General features: G+C 34.4%; 1 non-coding gene across 1 annotated transcript; it reads right to left on the bottom strand.

Moving 5' to 3' along the window:
• Positions 1 to 9,491: 9,491 nt before the first annotated feature.
• On the bottom strand, positions 9,492 to 9,598 carry LOC121205554 (small nucleolar RNA R71). The gene has a single exon (XR_005900630.1). It is a non-coding gene; the product is annotated as a small nucleolar RNA R71 (small nucleolar RNA).
• Between the last annotated feature and the right edge of the window lie 6,801 nt (positions 9,599 to 16,399).

Genomic DNA, 16,399 nt, shown 5'->3' with positions numbered 1-16,399 from the left:
TCTTGCTTGGTTTTTGATAATTTCTACGTTTTTGTGATCGTTGCTTAGTAATCTTTCAAGCCCATGCATCAATTTATCAATTTGATTATGATTTTAAGCTGTGAAATTGTTAATAATGTGAGTTTTATGAAGTTTGATGATAGAAAATGAAAGATATGTGTTAGATTACTATGTTTTGTATTGGGATTTTTGATGAATTTGAGTATTTTGGACTAAATTGTGAAAATGAGAAATTAAGGGGCTAAAATGTGAAATAAATGAAATATGTGGGCTTATATGAGCTAAAGGAAAATTCGGTTAGGCATGTGTGAAAAGAAATTATGTGTATTTTGTGATTTTATGAATTAGGGACTAAAGTGTTAAAATGTAAAAATGTGAGGGCTAATTTGAAAAATTCCCTAAATATGTATATATGAATTGATTTGAATGAATGTGAGATTGAATAAGTCAAATTTGAATTTATATAGATCAAGAATTAAAGAAAACAGAATTAGATCGGGGAAAGTCGAAAGTCGTTGAATAGCCGTTCGTTTCTGTTCATTTTTGTACGAGGTAAGTCGATATACAAATAAATGTGTTTGAATTTAATTATCATTGCTTATATGTTAATGAATTATGATGAATGGTTATTTGAGTTGAATATGAGAAATCCGAAAAAGTTCTGATAATGTGGCAACGTCCGAAAAGTCCCGTATGAACCATAGGAATAGTTAGGATACATATGTCATGACATAGGATTCTGATATGTGATTTCGTATAAGACCACATCTGGGACTTTGGAATCGATTTGATAATTACATGTAAGACCATGTTTGGGACATTGGCATCATATTTGATTTCGTGTAAGACCCTGTCTGGGATAGTGGTATCGATATTTGATTACTTGTAGGACCACGTTTGGGATGTTGGCATTGTATGAGCTTTTCGAGTTATCCGCGTATCCTATTTAATTCCTTATGGTTCAACGGGCATTCTGAGAATACGTGACTGAATGAATGAATAATCGATTCAGGTACGTGGAGATTTGTTCAACATTTGCTAATGAGAAATATGTTATATGTGCAAATGAATTGGGAATGTGTGAAATGTATATGAACTATGTGGTTTGTGATAGTATTTGGCTATGGAGTATATGTATTTTATGATGTTTATATACTTAAAATGATAAGTTTATTTGTATATGGATTACTAAGCTTTGGAAAGCTTACTTTGTGTGTGTTTTCAATTGTTTTTAGATATCGAAGCTACCAAAAGCTCGGGGATCGTTGAGGATCATCACCACACTATCAAAATTATCTTTGGTACCTTTTGAAAGCGTAAATATTAAAGTATGGCATGTATAGTCTAGATAAATCGAGATATGTTTTTGAGTTAAAAATATTTAGCCATATGATATGGCTTGGTTTTGGTTGTGTTTATGAATGACTTTTGAGTATAAACTATGTGATGCAATATTGCCAATATAATGTGTTCATGGATGGCCAAAGAGAATTGGTCAATTTGGTAAAATTTTGGTATGTGCTTATTTGAGGAATTGGTAAGATTATGGCATGAGATTGAATGAAGTAAATTGAGGTTATTGAAACATATGTTTTAGTACGACTTTGGCTTATGATTTGGTATGATTTGGTATGGATTATAAGCATGAAATAGGTTGATAATAATATGACATGAATGATGTATGTTTTGGGATTGAAATTGGTACATTTGATGCTTATTTGGTGCTTGTAGGGAGGACCCTAAGTGGGTGGCATATTGGCCTTGTAAATGGCCTATTTTTTTTTCCCACACTGGTAGAGACACGGGCGTGTGTCTTTTTTTTGTTGCTCGAGGGCCATTTTGAAATGAGCCTGGGTAGACCACACGGTCGCACACACGGGCATGTGCCAAGCCGTGTGGCTAAGTCATTTTCGAGCACCTGCTAGACACATGGGCGTGTGACTGGCCGTGTAACGCAAGTTAGTAACCTCCCTAATTTTCACATGGCCTGACACATGGGTGTGTCTTGTGGTCGTGTAGAGAAGTTAGTATATATGCCCTGTTTTGCCACGGCCTAGACACACAGGCGTGTCTAATGCCGTGTAAGGCACACAGCCTATTCACAATGGCGTGTGACCTTTATAACTTAGAAAAATTGTTTAGCTTTGAAATTTTATGCCCTGTTTTGCCACGGCCTAGAGACACGGGCGTGTCTAATGCTATGTGAGGCACACGGCCTGTTCACACGGGCGTGTGACCTTTGTAACTTAGAAAAATTGTTTAGCTTTGAAAAATTTTGTATGTGTTTGGTTTAGTCCTGAACCTTATCCAAAGTATGTTTAATGTCTCGTTGACTTAAGAAAAGGACTTTATGTTGATAATTGACTATGATATGACGATGTATGAATTTTGATTTGAAATGATTATGAAATGTTTCGATATTTTCAGTAATGCCTCATAACCCTAGTTTAGCGACAGATACTGGTTAGGGGTGTTACAAATCGTGACCTTGGTACCAACTAAATAAGATCGAAATTTATCAAACATGAATACCCCAGCTAATAACTCCCTTTCGGTGGTGGTGTTGTTAAGCTATGCATCTGTCAGGGTCCTGCTTGTATAATAGATTGCATGAAATATCTTGTCTTTCCTTTTCCCCAACACTGTTCCCATATCATAATTGTTGGCGTCACACATGAGTTCGAAAGGTAATGTCCACTCTGGAGCTATTACAATTGGTGCTACTACTAGTCGTTTCTTCAATTATTCGAAAGCTATCAAACAAGGTTCATTAAAATCGAAAGGTTTATTTTGCTTTAGCAAGGTGCACAATGGTTTAGATATCTTTGAGAAATCCTTTATGAATCTTCTATAAAAACCCGCATGGCCTAAGAAACTTTGAATACCCTTGACACTAGTAGGAGGTGGCAAATTTTTTATTACCTCAATTTTTTCTTTTTCAACTTCAATCCCTTCCTGCGATACTTTATGCCCTAGAACAATGCCTTCACAGACTGTGAAATGCCATTTTTCCTAATTCAAGACAAGATTTGTTTCTTCACAACGGCAAAGAACCAATTCTAGATTTTTCAAAAAGCCCTAAAAGTTATTTCCAAAGATAGGTAAATCATCCATAAAGACTTCAAGAAAGTTTTCCACCATGTTAGAGAATATTGCCTTCATGCAATCTGAAATGTTGTTGGGGCATTACATAACCCAAAAGGCATTTGTCAAAATGAAAAAGTACCATGTGGACAAGTGAAAGTTGTCTTCTCTTGATTACTGAGAGCTATAGCTATCTGATTATACCCTAAATATCTGTCCAAGAAATAGTAAAATGCCTTCCCAGCTAACCTATCCAACATTTGATCAATAGAAAATAAGGGAAAGTGGTCCTTCCTAGTTGCCTTGTTGAGCTTGCGATAATCCATGCACACTTTCCATCCCGTGACAGTGCAAGTTGGTATAAGCTCATTGTTATAATTGCTGACCATTGTGACATCTCCTTTCTTGGGCACAGACTGTACAAGACTTACCAAGAACTGTAAGAGATAGGGTAGATCATACTAATATCAAGCCACTTGATAATCTCTTTCTTAACAAGTTCCTTCATGATGGGGTTCTCTACTGTTTAATAGAATTGCTATGACAATCCTCCAATAGGATTTTATGCATGCAAAGAGTAGGGTTAATTCCCTTGATGTCTACCATTGTCCATCCTAATGCCTTCTTAGATCGCTAGAGAACTTCCAACAACTTGACCTCCTAATTAGGTGTCAATTTCGCAGAAATAACTACTAGCAATGTGCTGTTGTCTCCCAAGTAAGCATATTTCAAATGCAGCGAAAAAGGCTAATAAATTGAATGTTAATAGGAAGTCATATGCATCAATTTAAGTGTTATAATGTAACTGAGGTTGATAAATTGAAATAAAATTACTATATAGCTTAAGAACTAGTAGATAATTATGGAAAAGAGAAAATTGCAAACTAGTCCCTAAATCTTCCATCTTTGCTCTTTGGCCTTGGTATGTTCGCTCGGTATTGTCTTGTCTATTTTGGTAATGTTTTTATTGAATTCTATATTTTGGAGATATTGAATGTAAACTTAAATGTTACAATTGGTACAGTGTGATATTGAATGTATACTGATATATGTAACGAGCCTGGATGAACATAGGATAGGATAAAATTGGCATGTAAATAGGCTATTTTGTGCACTGTATGAGATTGATATGTGATGAGATGATGATATATGAAATGTTATTATACATTAAATGTACTAGAATCCAACATATGTTGTAGATTACTGAGTTATATTTGCAGTGATCCTGGAGTGTTTTTGGGGGAGGATGTGAAGCCTATGGGCTTGGCAGTGGGTACACAGACATGTTTTTGGAGGATGTGAGCCTTCGAGCTAGGCATTTAGTACCCAGGAGTGTTCTTAGTTGGATTAGCTCAGTTGAGCATTCTGGCGTGTCTTGGATGGATAACTGTGTATCCATATCTATTCATATTAGTTCATTGGGTTGAATCGTGAGTGTTATATGACATAATGAATTGTATTGATGTGAGGAAATAAAGCCTTAAGGAATAACTTGAAAATGTGTTCATACTTATAGATATTATATCATGACTTGGTATTAAATCGAATTGTTTACTTGGATAATTATATGGATTGTATGTGATGAGCTCACTTCTTGATATGGTTGTGGTGGCAGGATTAAATGTAGTTATTTGCTTTGTTATTTTTAAAACTTGACTAGAAGGTATGTTATTTTGTTTTCGACCTATCAACTTGCTAAGATCAATTGAAGCTTACTCTACATCGGTTCTCTGTATTCTTGTCAATGTCATTTTGTGAAACTCGACGATCGGATCAACTTAAAGATCACACTATCTAGCCACCTTTTTGTAGACTTTGAAATCATTATATTTTGGTTTTTTGGCATGTAATAGGAGTATTTGGTATATGTACTTATGTTTTCATAAAAGTATATATGTTTTTTGTTTGTACAAATTATATATGTTTGATAGCTAAAGGTGTCACATCCCAAAAACTGAGTTAGTAGAAATTAGGTTCATGAACCCAGAGCTGTCACGCCTTGATTTTTTTTAAGGTTATCTTCGTGTATTTGTTAATAAATAGATATCAATTATAATGATTGAGTAGGTGGAGCTGTCCCTGATGATCTATGTTCGAATCCCTTCCCTCTCGTTAATTTCTATTTGGTGCAAATTTGTTTAAAACCCTTAGCATAGGTCATCCCATGTTTTATTTATTTTCTTGCTGAATTGATCACAAGGAAGTGGGTGGAAGAGTGGTTAATTGTTTAATTAATATCCTATGGGTCTTAGGTTCAAATTTCTTTATCAAAAAATCTTTTAATTAATTTTTGTGATTTTTCAATGTGCAAAACACCCCATTGCCGTCCAACATTCTTGCCATAGTGGGGGAAAGATTCTTTCTTTTTCTTTTGGTTAACATGCCTTAATTGTGAAGATCATGATCCTTTTTTCACTCCATTGTCCCTCTTAGTTTCCAATTCATCCATTTTTTTTCCATATGAATGGTTCATTGAACCTAGACAAGGTTGACTGCACTCTTTCCATCCATCCTATCACTCCCCCCCTCTCATTGTAGCACCACCCTTTACTTCTCCCTATTTCCTCTCCTTTTCTCTTTTATTTAGCTCTCAACCTCCCTTTTTGATTTTTTTTCTTTCTCCTCCACCATTTCTAGTCCTTGAATCACTATCACCTTACTGCCGAACCTTCTTTGCACTGCACTTTTCTCTCCAAGTGCTGTCCCTAGCGCCGTCGTTCACCACCATGGAAACCACCGTGCCACTTCTCTTTTTTTTCTTATTTTCCTTTTTCTTCCCATTTCTCATCCTTGAAGACATTGACTGAACTCATATTTTTTTCTTCTTCCTCCTCTACCGTAGCACCACTACCTCCGACATCGAACCTTCACCATCGTCACGCCTCTACCAGCTTTGGTAATTCTTTCTCTTTTCTTCACCATTTTCCAACCTTTATCATCCTTATAGTAAATGAAAATTCTACAGCCTTTTTTCAATAAGTTTAAATATTATGTTTTAAAATACTGAACTGAGTGACTCAATTTTTCAAGTGATCATTTTCTTTAGATTCTCATCCTTCTCAAGAGCACAGTGATCCATTGACCCTATCATTTTAATGGACATAGAGGTTGATTGATACCATTCTGGAAAACCTTTAACATTGGGAATGAGATCAATCTTCGATTGATTATTATAGAGTAACCTATTGATTCGATTTTAGTGTGAGTGTTTTTTTTATAGTGATGATTTGCGTTGGATATACTATCAGGTGTGGGTTTTAACACTAAACAAAATTAAGTCTTTATTTTGTATTGATAAAAATGTTATTATTTAAATTATGTCGTTTGATGAGGATACATTATGTATACATAAAGAGAGATAAACCCATCGTTATGGACTATGGCAAGTGAGTGATTTCCAAATCGTATATGTTGTGAAAAGCATGTTGTGTGATATTGATGATTATTATTGATTTGAAAAATATGTAAATCTCATTCTCATGTTATGAGATCAAATGGCATATGTGTTATTCGCATGATTATAAGATGTGAAATTTTGGTAACATGAGTACATATGTTATTTACATGTTAAAATGCCTATATGATTTCGAGTGATTTTGGCCATATGACATGCATGGGGTGCAATATGTGAAAGGTAGAAGTATATGACAGTTTATTTGCATTAATGTGACACTATTCACGATTTGATTATATGGCAGTTTATCTGTGACTCTGGTAACTTTTCCGTGATTTTGACTATGTGGCAGTTTATCTCCATTACTGTGACACTATTCACAATTTGGTGTGTTGGATGGACTAGTTTTGGGAAAACTTTATTTTGGTGTGTAGCGGAGATGGGTAGGATTGTTTTCATAAAATCTGAATTGTTTTACAAAATGTGCATTGACATGATCATGCTGTAAACTGAAAAATATATAGGATTTTTCCTATGTAATTTATCACCTTTTTACTTACATTCATTGTTAAAACAAAGTAATTGTTTAATAAATTATGAAATATGTGAAAAAATGAAATTAGGACATAGAAATTATTAAAATGTGATTTTATGTTTTATTATATGGTATTCATGCATAAAATGGCTTATTTTATATTGATTTGAGCATATTATATTTTTAAGACATAAAATGGGCCATGCACGATTAAATTAATAATAAATATAAAATTATATTTAATAATTCATTTTAAGATATTTCATTAATAATTTGGGTTTTAATAAATTATTTAAAATTGGTTAAATTTTATTCCTTGGTCCTTTAACTTATTAATTTATTTTGGACAAGTTTGATAGCTTTGGTGGATTACAAAACTGCCCAAATTGAAGACCAAGTCAACCCAAATTTGGCTACACATGATTTTTTAAGCCACTTTTTGGTTTAATTACATGAGGTCCTTGCATTGTTGAAGAAATTCGAGATTTGCCCGAAGATTTACGATTCGTCGAGTCTTAGTCCTGAGTTATTATGGCATTTAACTTGCTTAAAAATCAAGCAAAAATTAGCTCAAATTCCACTATTTGTCGCCTGCCATCCAAGGAAGGGATTTGAAGAGACTAAACCTAGCTATTTTTAGGAAACTACCCACCTTTCTCCACCTATAAATATGACCCCTTCATTCCCTCATTCATTATCCCTCATCATTCATCATTCTCTCTTCTCTCCAAATTCTCTTAGCCTTTTCCATTCTCTACGCCTAACATCATCTCTTCATAGAGATTTTAGAAATTAAGCCTTTTAAAGAGCCCTTGGTCAGCCACTTTGGAGAGTCATCAGCGAAGGAGCAAAGCAAAGAATTGAAAGAGCCTAGTCAGTCAGAGTCTTGTATGACAGCCACTTTGATTTGAATTTAATCTTTCCTTTCTTTAGTTTAATCTAAAAATGTTTGCTATGTGTTGTTTGTTCTTGTTTACAACAATGTTAGCTTAATTTTATTTAAGCTAGGATGATTTCTTTGATTAAATAATATTTATTTGATCCATGCTTATAATGTTGTGCCTCAATCGATCATGTTTTGAATTAAAATCAAGTATGTATTTCGTTCATACGTGATTGAAATGCACTTGAATTAGCTGAGCGATCCTAACTAGACGACGGCTAGTGGACACATAATTGAAATGTCCATGCTCAATTTAGATCCTAACCCGATTAAATTGCAGGTTGCATAACAATTCTAGCCAGGCTCTGTTATCTGCATAGTTTTTAGATTTGTGTGATTAAACTATTTCAAACCTAACACATCCTTGTTACCTCACACGAATGCAAAGAAATGCTTAGTAAGTAAGGATCAGTAAAATGCGTATTTACTAAGTAAAGGATTCCGAAAGGACCTAAAGTGGTTTCCAAACTCATGAAAGATCGAGTTGCCATGGAATGTATTTCTGAATGTTATTAAGCATGTTGATAATAAATTGAGTTTAATTAAAGTATTTGTCCTAGTTTATTTATGTTATAATTGTTACAAATTGTGTTTAATTTTGCTAAAATCTATTTCATTCATATAGTTTGCATACTTAGGATAATTTGCATTAGGGATCATTGCATTTAGTTTAATATATTTAATCATCACTTCTCAACTATATTGTGTTTTTATTTACCAAGTTGTTAGTATAATTTTACTATTAGGTGATTTAACACAAATACAATCCCTGTGGAGATGATAAGTCAATACGTACTTATTACTTGATAACGATTGTGTACACTTGCACAAACCTACGCGTTACAAGTTTTTGTCGCCGTTGCCGGGGATTGTTAACTGTTGCCATAGTAATTTTTTTGTGAAATTATTCACTTCTGATTTGGTTTATTTCTAACATTAATAACTTATTCTTTTCAATTTTGTGATATTCTTCTCAAGTGTTTATGAGCATAGATCGGATCATTGATTTACTCCCTATAGACTCGGAAATTAAGTGAACTTTTGGACAAAGAAGACGTGAACAAACAACTCAAAGACAAGTCGAGATGGACCTTGGAAATTAGAATCAAGACCAAGGTAATGAAGCCGATCATGTACGAAATCCCATCCTCATTGCCGATGATAGGGATCGATGCATTAGAAAATATGCTGTGCCACTTTTCAGTGAGTTAAACCCAGGAATTAGAAGGCCAGATATTAAGACAACCCAATTTGAATTGAAACCAGTGATGTTTCAAATGCTCCAAATGGTGGGCCAATTCAGTGGTATGCCCACGGAAGAACCACATCTCCATCTTTGGTTGTTTATTGAGGTGAGTGATTCATTCAAGATAACCAGTGTGACTGAAGACGCACTGAGGTTGAAGTTGTTTCCATACTCGTTGCGTGATCAAGTATGAGCATGGCTCAATTCATTGCCACCAAGTTCCATATCTACATGGTAAGAATTAGCAGAGAGATTTTTCGTTAAGTATTTCCTTTCTAGCAAAAACACTAAGTTAAAGAACGAGATCACAACTTTCCAACAATTGGATGACGAGTCTTTGTATGAGGCTTGGGAGCGATTCAAGGAGTTACTGCTTAAGTGTCCTCATCATAGGATTCCTCATTGTATCCAGTTGGAGACATTCTATAATGGTCTCAATGCACATACAAGATTGATGGTAGATGCTTCTGCAAATGATGCAATTTTGTCTAAGTCTTATAATGAGTCTTATGAGATCATTGAGAGGATCATGAGTAATAACTATCAATGGGCAACAAATCGAATAGCTTCAAGAAGACTTGTAGCCAGAGTTCATGACGTTGACGCCCGCACTTTGTTATCAGCTCAGGTATCATCTATTTTCTCTATGTTAAAAAGTTTACCGTTAATAGTGCTAATAATTTTGCAGCTTAGACACCAAGTCCGTTTAAAGTAGTTTCCTGTGTGTACTATGGGGAAGGTCATTCTTTTGAGAATTTTCCATCAAATTGCGAGTTAGCATACTATGTGTGGAACCAACATCAAAATAGGAGTGGACAAGGACCCCAGTCAAACTTCTACAATCCTTCATAGCGTAATCATCCTAACTTTTCTTAGAGCAACCAAGAAAATAGATTGAACAACAACCTAGTGCAGCATAGACCCAAGCAATCTCAAGGGTTTAATCAACAAGCTCCAAAACCACCTCAAGCTAAGACATCAAATAGTTTGGAGAACTTGTTGAAAGCGTGCATGGAAAAGAATGACGCTTTGATCCAAAGCCAAGTAGCAACATTGAAAAATTTGGAAAACTAAATTGGTCAGTTCGCTACGGAGCTTCGTAATAGACCACAAGGAACCTTTCCGAGCGATACTAAGAATCCAAGAAATTTGGGTAAAGAGCATATCAAGGTAGTGGCTTCATGAAGTGGTAAAATTTTGGAACCCCGATTGATTGATGTCGAAGATAAGCCCGTTGAGAAGAATCAGCTAGCTGTTGAAATTCCTATATCAAAAGAGTCAGAATCTGTAGAGACTGACAAGGTAAATCCTAACTTAGTTAATTCAGATACTTTAACATCTTCTTTTGATGCAGATTTACCTCCTCAGAAGATTTATTCAGTTCAACCAAAAGTTCCATCACCTTTATATCTGTAAACATGGCAGCAACACAAGCAAAAATAGGAGGTGCAATTTAAGAAATTTTTGGATGTTCTGAAGCAGTTACACATCAATATTCCGTTGGTGGAGGCTTTAGAACAAATGCCAAATTATGTGATGTTTATGAAGGATATACTATCCAAGAAGAAATGACTGAGTGAGTATGAGACTGTTGCCTTGACAAAGGAGTGTAGTGCATTTGTACAGAAGAAACTGCCACTGAAATTGAAAGACCTAGGAAGCTTTACTATACCCTGTAACATTGGTGAATCTTACTATGGTAAAGCTTTGTGTGATTTAAGAGTGAGTATCAACTTGATGCCTAAGTCTATTTTCAAGATGCTAGGGATAGGTGAAGTAAGACCTGGACGCTTCAGCTAGTAGATCGATCTTTAGCATATCTCGAGGGAAAGATCGAGGATATTTTGGTAAGAGTCAATAAATTTATTTTTCCTGCTGATTTCATTGTCTTAGATTTTGAAGCAGATAAGGAAGTATCGATCATCCTTGGGAGACCTTTCTTAGCCACGGGAAGAACGTTAATTGATGTGCAGAAAGGTGAACTCATCATGCAAGTTCAAGACGATTAGGTAACCTTTAACATTCTTAAAGCAATGAAATTTCCTGATCCGATAGAAGAGTGTTCAGTTATGGAAGAGATAGAAACCTTGGTTTCTATGGAAAGCAATTTTGAAGAAGATCAATAGGAGAAAACCTTAGATCTTGACCCTTTGGAGGATGAAAAAGGTGAAGAAAACATGACTTTGATGGAGCGCCAATCCAAGGAATTTTATTCAATCCATACGGTTTGAACCGTTGGAGTTAGAAGTCAGAGAATTTGTACAACCCAAGCTATCAATTGAAGAACTACCTAAACTCGAACAAAAGGTACTTTCTTCCTATTTGAAATACATTTATTTAGGTTTATCAAAGATTTCTCAAAAAACTCTAAACCGTTGTATTTGTTGTTAGAGAAAGATACAGTGTTTGATTTCAACAAAGCATGTTTAGAAGCTTTTGAAGATCTAAAAAAATGGTTAATCTCAGCCCCAAAAATCATTACACCTGATTGGAGCTCACCTTTTGAGTTGATGTGTGATGCAAGTGATTATGTTGTTAGAGCTGTGATGGGTCAAAGAAGAAACAAAGTGTTTCACCCTATTTATTATGCAAGTATAACTTTGACGGGAGCCCGACTCAATTATATTATAACTGAAAAGGAACTCTTTGCTATAGTTTTTGCTTTTGACAAATCCTGCTCATATCTTATAGGTACCAAAGTTACAGTATTTACTGACCATGCGACCATTAAATACTTACTCACGAAGAAAGATGCAAAACCAAGGCTAATTCATTGGATACTTTTATTCCAAGAATTTGACCTTGAGTTCCAAGACAGAAAAGGTGTCAAAAATCAAATAGCTGATTTTTCCAATTATCTTGCATGTGGAATAATTCCTCGAGAAATGAAATACCAACAAAGGAAAAAATTCCTTTATGATAGCCAGTATTATTTTTGGGAGGATCCGTTTTTATTTAAATAGTGTGCATATAATATAATCTGAAAGTGTGTAGTTGAAAGCGCGATTGCTGAGATCTTGTATCATTGCCATTCATCTCCAAGTGGGGGACACTTCGGTGGTTCACATACTGCAGTAAAGATTTTGCAAGCAAGTTTCTTTTGGCTTACACTATTTAAAGATGCTTATGCTTATGTGAAGAATTGTGATAAATGCCAAAGGACCGAAAATATAGCAAGGAGGAATGAGATGCCCTTGACAAACATTTTGGAGATTTAATTATTCAACGTATGGGCCATTGACTTCTTAGGCTCGTTTCCTTCTTCGTATCGGAATTGTCGAGACCATTTTTAAAAATAGAGTTTTGGAAAATGGGAATCGACTTTAAGAAAAATGAAAACGGGAGTCGCAACCAATCTTTTTAAGTGTGATTGGATCACCTTATAAAATGTTTTGTTTTAAAACATTAATTTTGGTCTATGAAAGTCGAGAAAACAGATTTGGGAGTCGGTTACGAACGAAGAAGGGTTAGCATCCTCGTAACGCCAAAACTGGCACCTAATTGACTATCAAATGTTTTTAATGTTGGAAGTTTAAAAATTTTTAAAATGCAATCCTCTTTAGAATATTTTAATTTTGAAAATTAGGGTTCGCTTGTATCAAATGAATCAAAATATTACATCCAATAAGTTAGGAAGCAATATTTTTAAGACACTCAAAGCTAAGCTAGCCCTTTTTGAAAATCCCTATCTCAAAACGACAAAACGCCATATCCAGTAAGTTAGGACACAATGTGTTGAAATCCCAAGATAGTTGCTCGTATTTTGAAAAACCTTAAAACTTAGAAGGGTGCTTGACTATTCGAACTCAGCGAGAAAAGTTGCAACCCAGTAAGTTAGGGCACTACTTTTCTCGAAGCTTCCAAACATCAAAACATTGCCTCACTTTTAAAATTCTTTTTTTTTTGACTTAGGTGGAATATATCTTTTGTTTTTTTTAAAAAAAATAATGATGTGTTTTGTATATCACAAGGAATTAAATAAATCTAATTACAATATACATGATTTATCATTTCATGCAAATATAGTATAGAAAATAGTAATAATGGCATAAATTACACAATATACATTATCACTTTATACATCATAAACAACATAAATATTCATGCATTATTATTCCATGCTAAACACCATATGATGCATAACAAATACAGAAAATATAAATTGCAATATACATATATGATAATGTCTTATGCAAATCACCATAAATAATTAATTTCATGCTAATATACAAAATAAATAATATGGAACATTTAACCAACTAAACAATATCAAAATAAGAGAAAACAAAAGATAAATAAGTAAATTAAAATGTATATAAAAAAATAGAAATAAGATATTTAAAAATATGTTGAATAATATAAAAATGATAAAAGAGAACCTCCTCCTTTTTAAAAAATAATACATACACATAAATCATATTATAGGGTATAATAACTATATGTAAAAATATGCCAAGCATTAATATTACATTTATTTATAAAATTTTAAAAATGTATATTAATAAATAATAAAATAAAGGTAATGTAAGGAAATATAGTATAATATATGTAGTGTATAACATAATTTACAAATAAAAACATATAATAATATAAATTATATAATATAAAAATTATATAATATAATATATATAATATAATATATAAAACTATTATGACAGATAGTAAATATAATATGTAATAAAAATACATAAACAAAATATAATATGAAATATGTATAATAATAATCTAACAAATATTTTACATATATGAATATAATGAAATAAATAATATAATAAAAATATATAACATATAATAAAATCTATATATATAATGTTATAAGTGATATAAATAAAATAATATATTATTATATACATAACTAATGTTTATTAAATATATATATATAAAGTATTTTAAATAAATTAAATTAAAGGTATATAGGGATTAAAATTAAATTTAATTAGGGAATTTAGGGTTAATTACAAATAAAAAACTGGGCCAAATTGGAACACGGACTAAAGCCGAGGGACGCACTGGGCAATTTGCCTTAATCCCAAAACGACGTCGTTCTCTAGAACTGATTTTAAAATCGCGCTAGGATTAAATTGAAATAAAATCAGAAAATTAGAGCTAAATTGAAAAACAGATAAGATGAAATTATAAAAAGTAAAAATGCGAGAGGACCAATTGGGCAATTAACCCACTTTACGAAAACACGCGGATCGTCCCTGGGTAATCGGGTGAACATGCGAATCCTAGGCCCCGAAACGACGTCGTTTTGTGCTTATTGAATTAAACTAAAACGACACCGTTTCATTTAAGCTATATAAATCAAATTTTAGCTCAAAATTCATTTGAAACCCGAGTTAAAAAAAACTAAAGAATTCTCTGAGAGAGGGGAGAGGAGAGGCCCTCCGGGCTCTGGCCTCCGTCAGGCCAAGCTCCGGCCATCGGGCATACATGCGCCCGCGCGCAGTCGCCGACCTCGCCATACACGGCAGTCGGGATCCGAAAAGCTTCGTTTTTCGCGACGAATCTAAAGGTACCTTTTTTCCTTTGTTTTTCAATGTATTATATGCATGAACTTACGATAAAGAGAATGAAATGATATATCACCTTCGTTTCCTGTAAAAATCTCTAGTATATTATTGCAAAAATATTCTGTGTACAGTATTTTGATATATCTCTCTGGTGTTTTTTTTCTGCGTGTGTGTGTTCTTCCTTTTTACAGATTTGAGAAAAGACTTTATAGCCTTAATCTACTGCCTATTTTGGAAAGAAATCGCAAGATTTCTTTCCAAACCCTATTCTAATCTATTTGCTGCAATTTTTCTTTGATTTCTTTCCTTTTTCTGCAGGTGACCGCGAGGATCTCGGTGATTCCAGGGCCACTGGCGTGATGAATGCTGAAGCGCCGATGGTGGCACAATCCAAGGCTAGGACTGCTACGGGGGCAATGATCTCGGTAGCGAAAAGGTAGCTAGAACAGAGTCGATCGGGCCTTGATTCAGGAGCTAGACGGTCGCGAGAGAGACAAGCTTCTGGACAGCGCATTAATGGCGTGTCAACAGTGCATTGATGGCCTTGATTTTGGGGAGTTGAACAGATGCTCCTCGAGGCTTCCAACAGATGCTGCGGCACTGCAGTCTTCAGAAAACCCTAGGGTTTCCTGTTTCTCTTAAGTCATTGGGGCCTTTTGGGCTGCTTTTAGATTTGGGTTAGCCGGATAGATGGATCAAGTGTTTTTAGGGGTTTGCTGTGTAACGTGTTTTAAAATTTGGGCCCGATGTGGGGTTTGGGTCAGTCTGTTATGTTTAGACATTGGCCCCCAATGTTTGGGTTTTATAACCTGGACTTTTAATGGACTGTTTAATAAATAAATATTTATTTATTTATTTTCTTTTGTTTTATTTGAGCTCGATCAAATTTGGGCTACTACAGCTTCCCCTCTTTGCTCATTGCTGTGTAACGGGAATCTAGAAAAGACTTATCGAAAGACCAAATTTGTCCGGTCTCATCAAATCATAGTCCTCAATCTGCTCTTTGCAAACTTAAGACTGTCATGTTTGATATCTTCGATCTGCTCTTCATCGAACACAGAGACGCAAAATCTGCTTCTTTGATTTGTTCCCTGACAATACAGAGATGCCAAATCATCTTAGATTTACTTCAGCATAAACACGTGAAAGTCACATCTGCTATGTCTTCGATTTGTAAACACAAGGATGCCAAATCATCTTGGATCTGCTTCAGAATAAGCACAGGAATGTCAGATCTACTATTCCTTCAATCTGTTCTCTATCGAATATGGAGATGCCAAATCTATTTCTTCGATTTGTTCTCTGACAATAAAAAGATGCCAAATCATCTTGGATCTGCTTCAGCGTAAACATCTGAAGGTCAAATCTGCTATGTCTTCGATTTGCTCCTTGTAAACACGATGATGCCAAATCATCTTAGATCTGCTTCATTATAAACACATGAAAGCCAAATCTGCTGTGTCTTCAATTTGCTCCTTGTGAACACAAGGATGCCAAATCATCTTGGATCTGCTTCAATAAAATCATCTGAAGGTTAGATCTGCTATGTATCTGCTCTCCATCGAAATGGAGATGCCAGATCTGTTATCTTGGATCTGCTTCAGTGTGAGAACATCCGAAAGTCAAATCTGCTATGTCTTCAATTTGTTCCTTGTAAACACAAGAATGCCAAATCATCTTG

Source organism: Gossypium hirsutum, chromosome A08 (assembly GCF_007990345.1).
Source record: "Gossypium hirsutum isolate 1008001.06 chromosome A08, Gossypium_hirsutum_v2.1, whole genome shotgun sequence".
Lineage (NCBI taxonomy): Eukaryota > Viridiplantae > Streptophyta > Magnoliopsida > Malvales > Malvaceae > Gossypium > Gossypium hirsutum.
The sequence above is the reverse complement of the archived record's forward strand: the minus strand, read 5'-3'. Positions and strand labels throughout refer to the sequence as shown.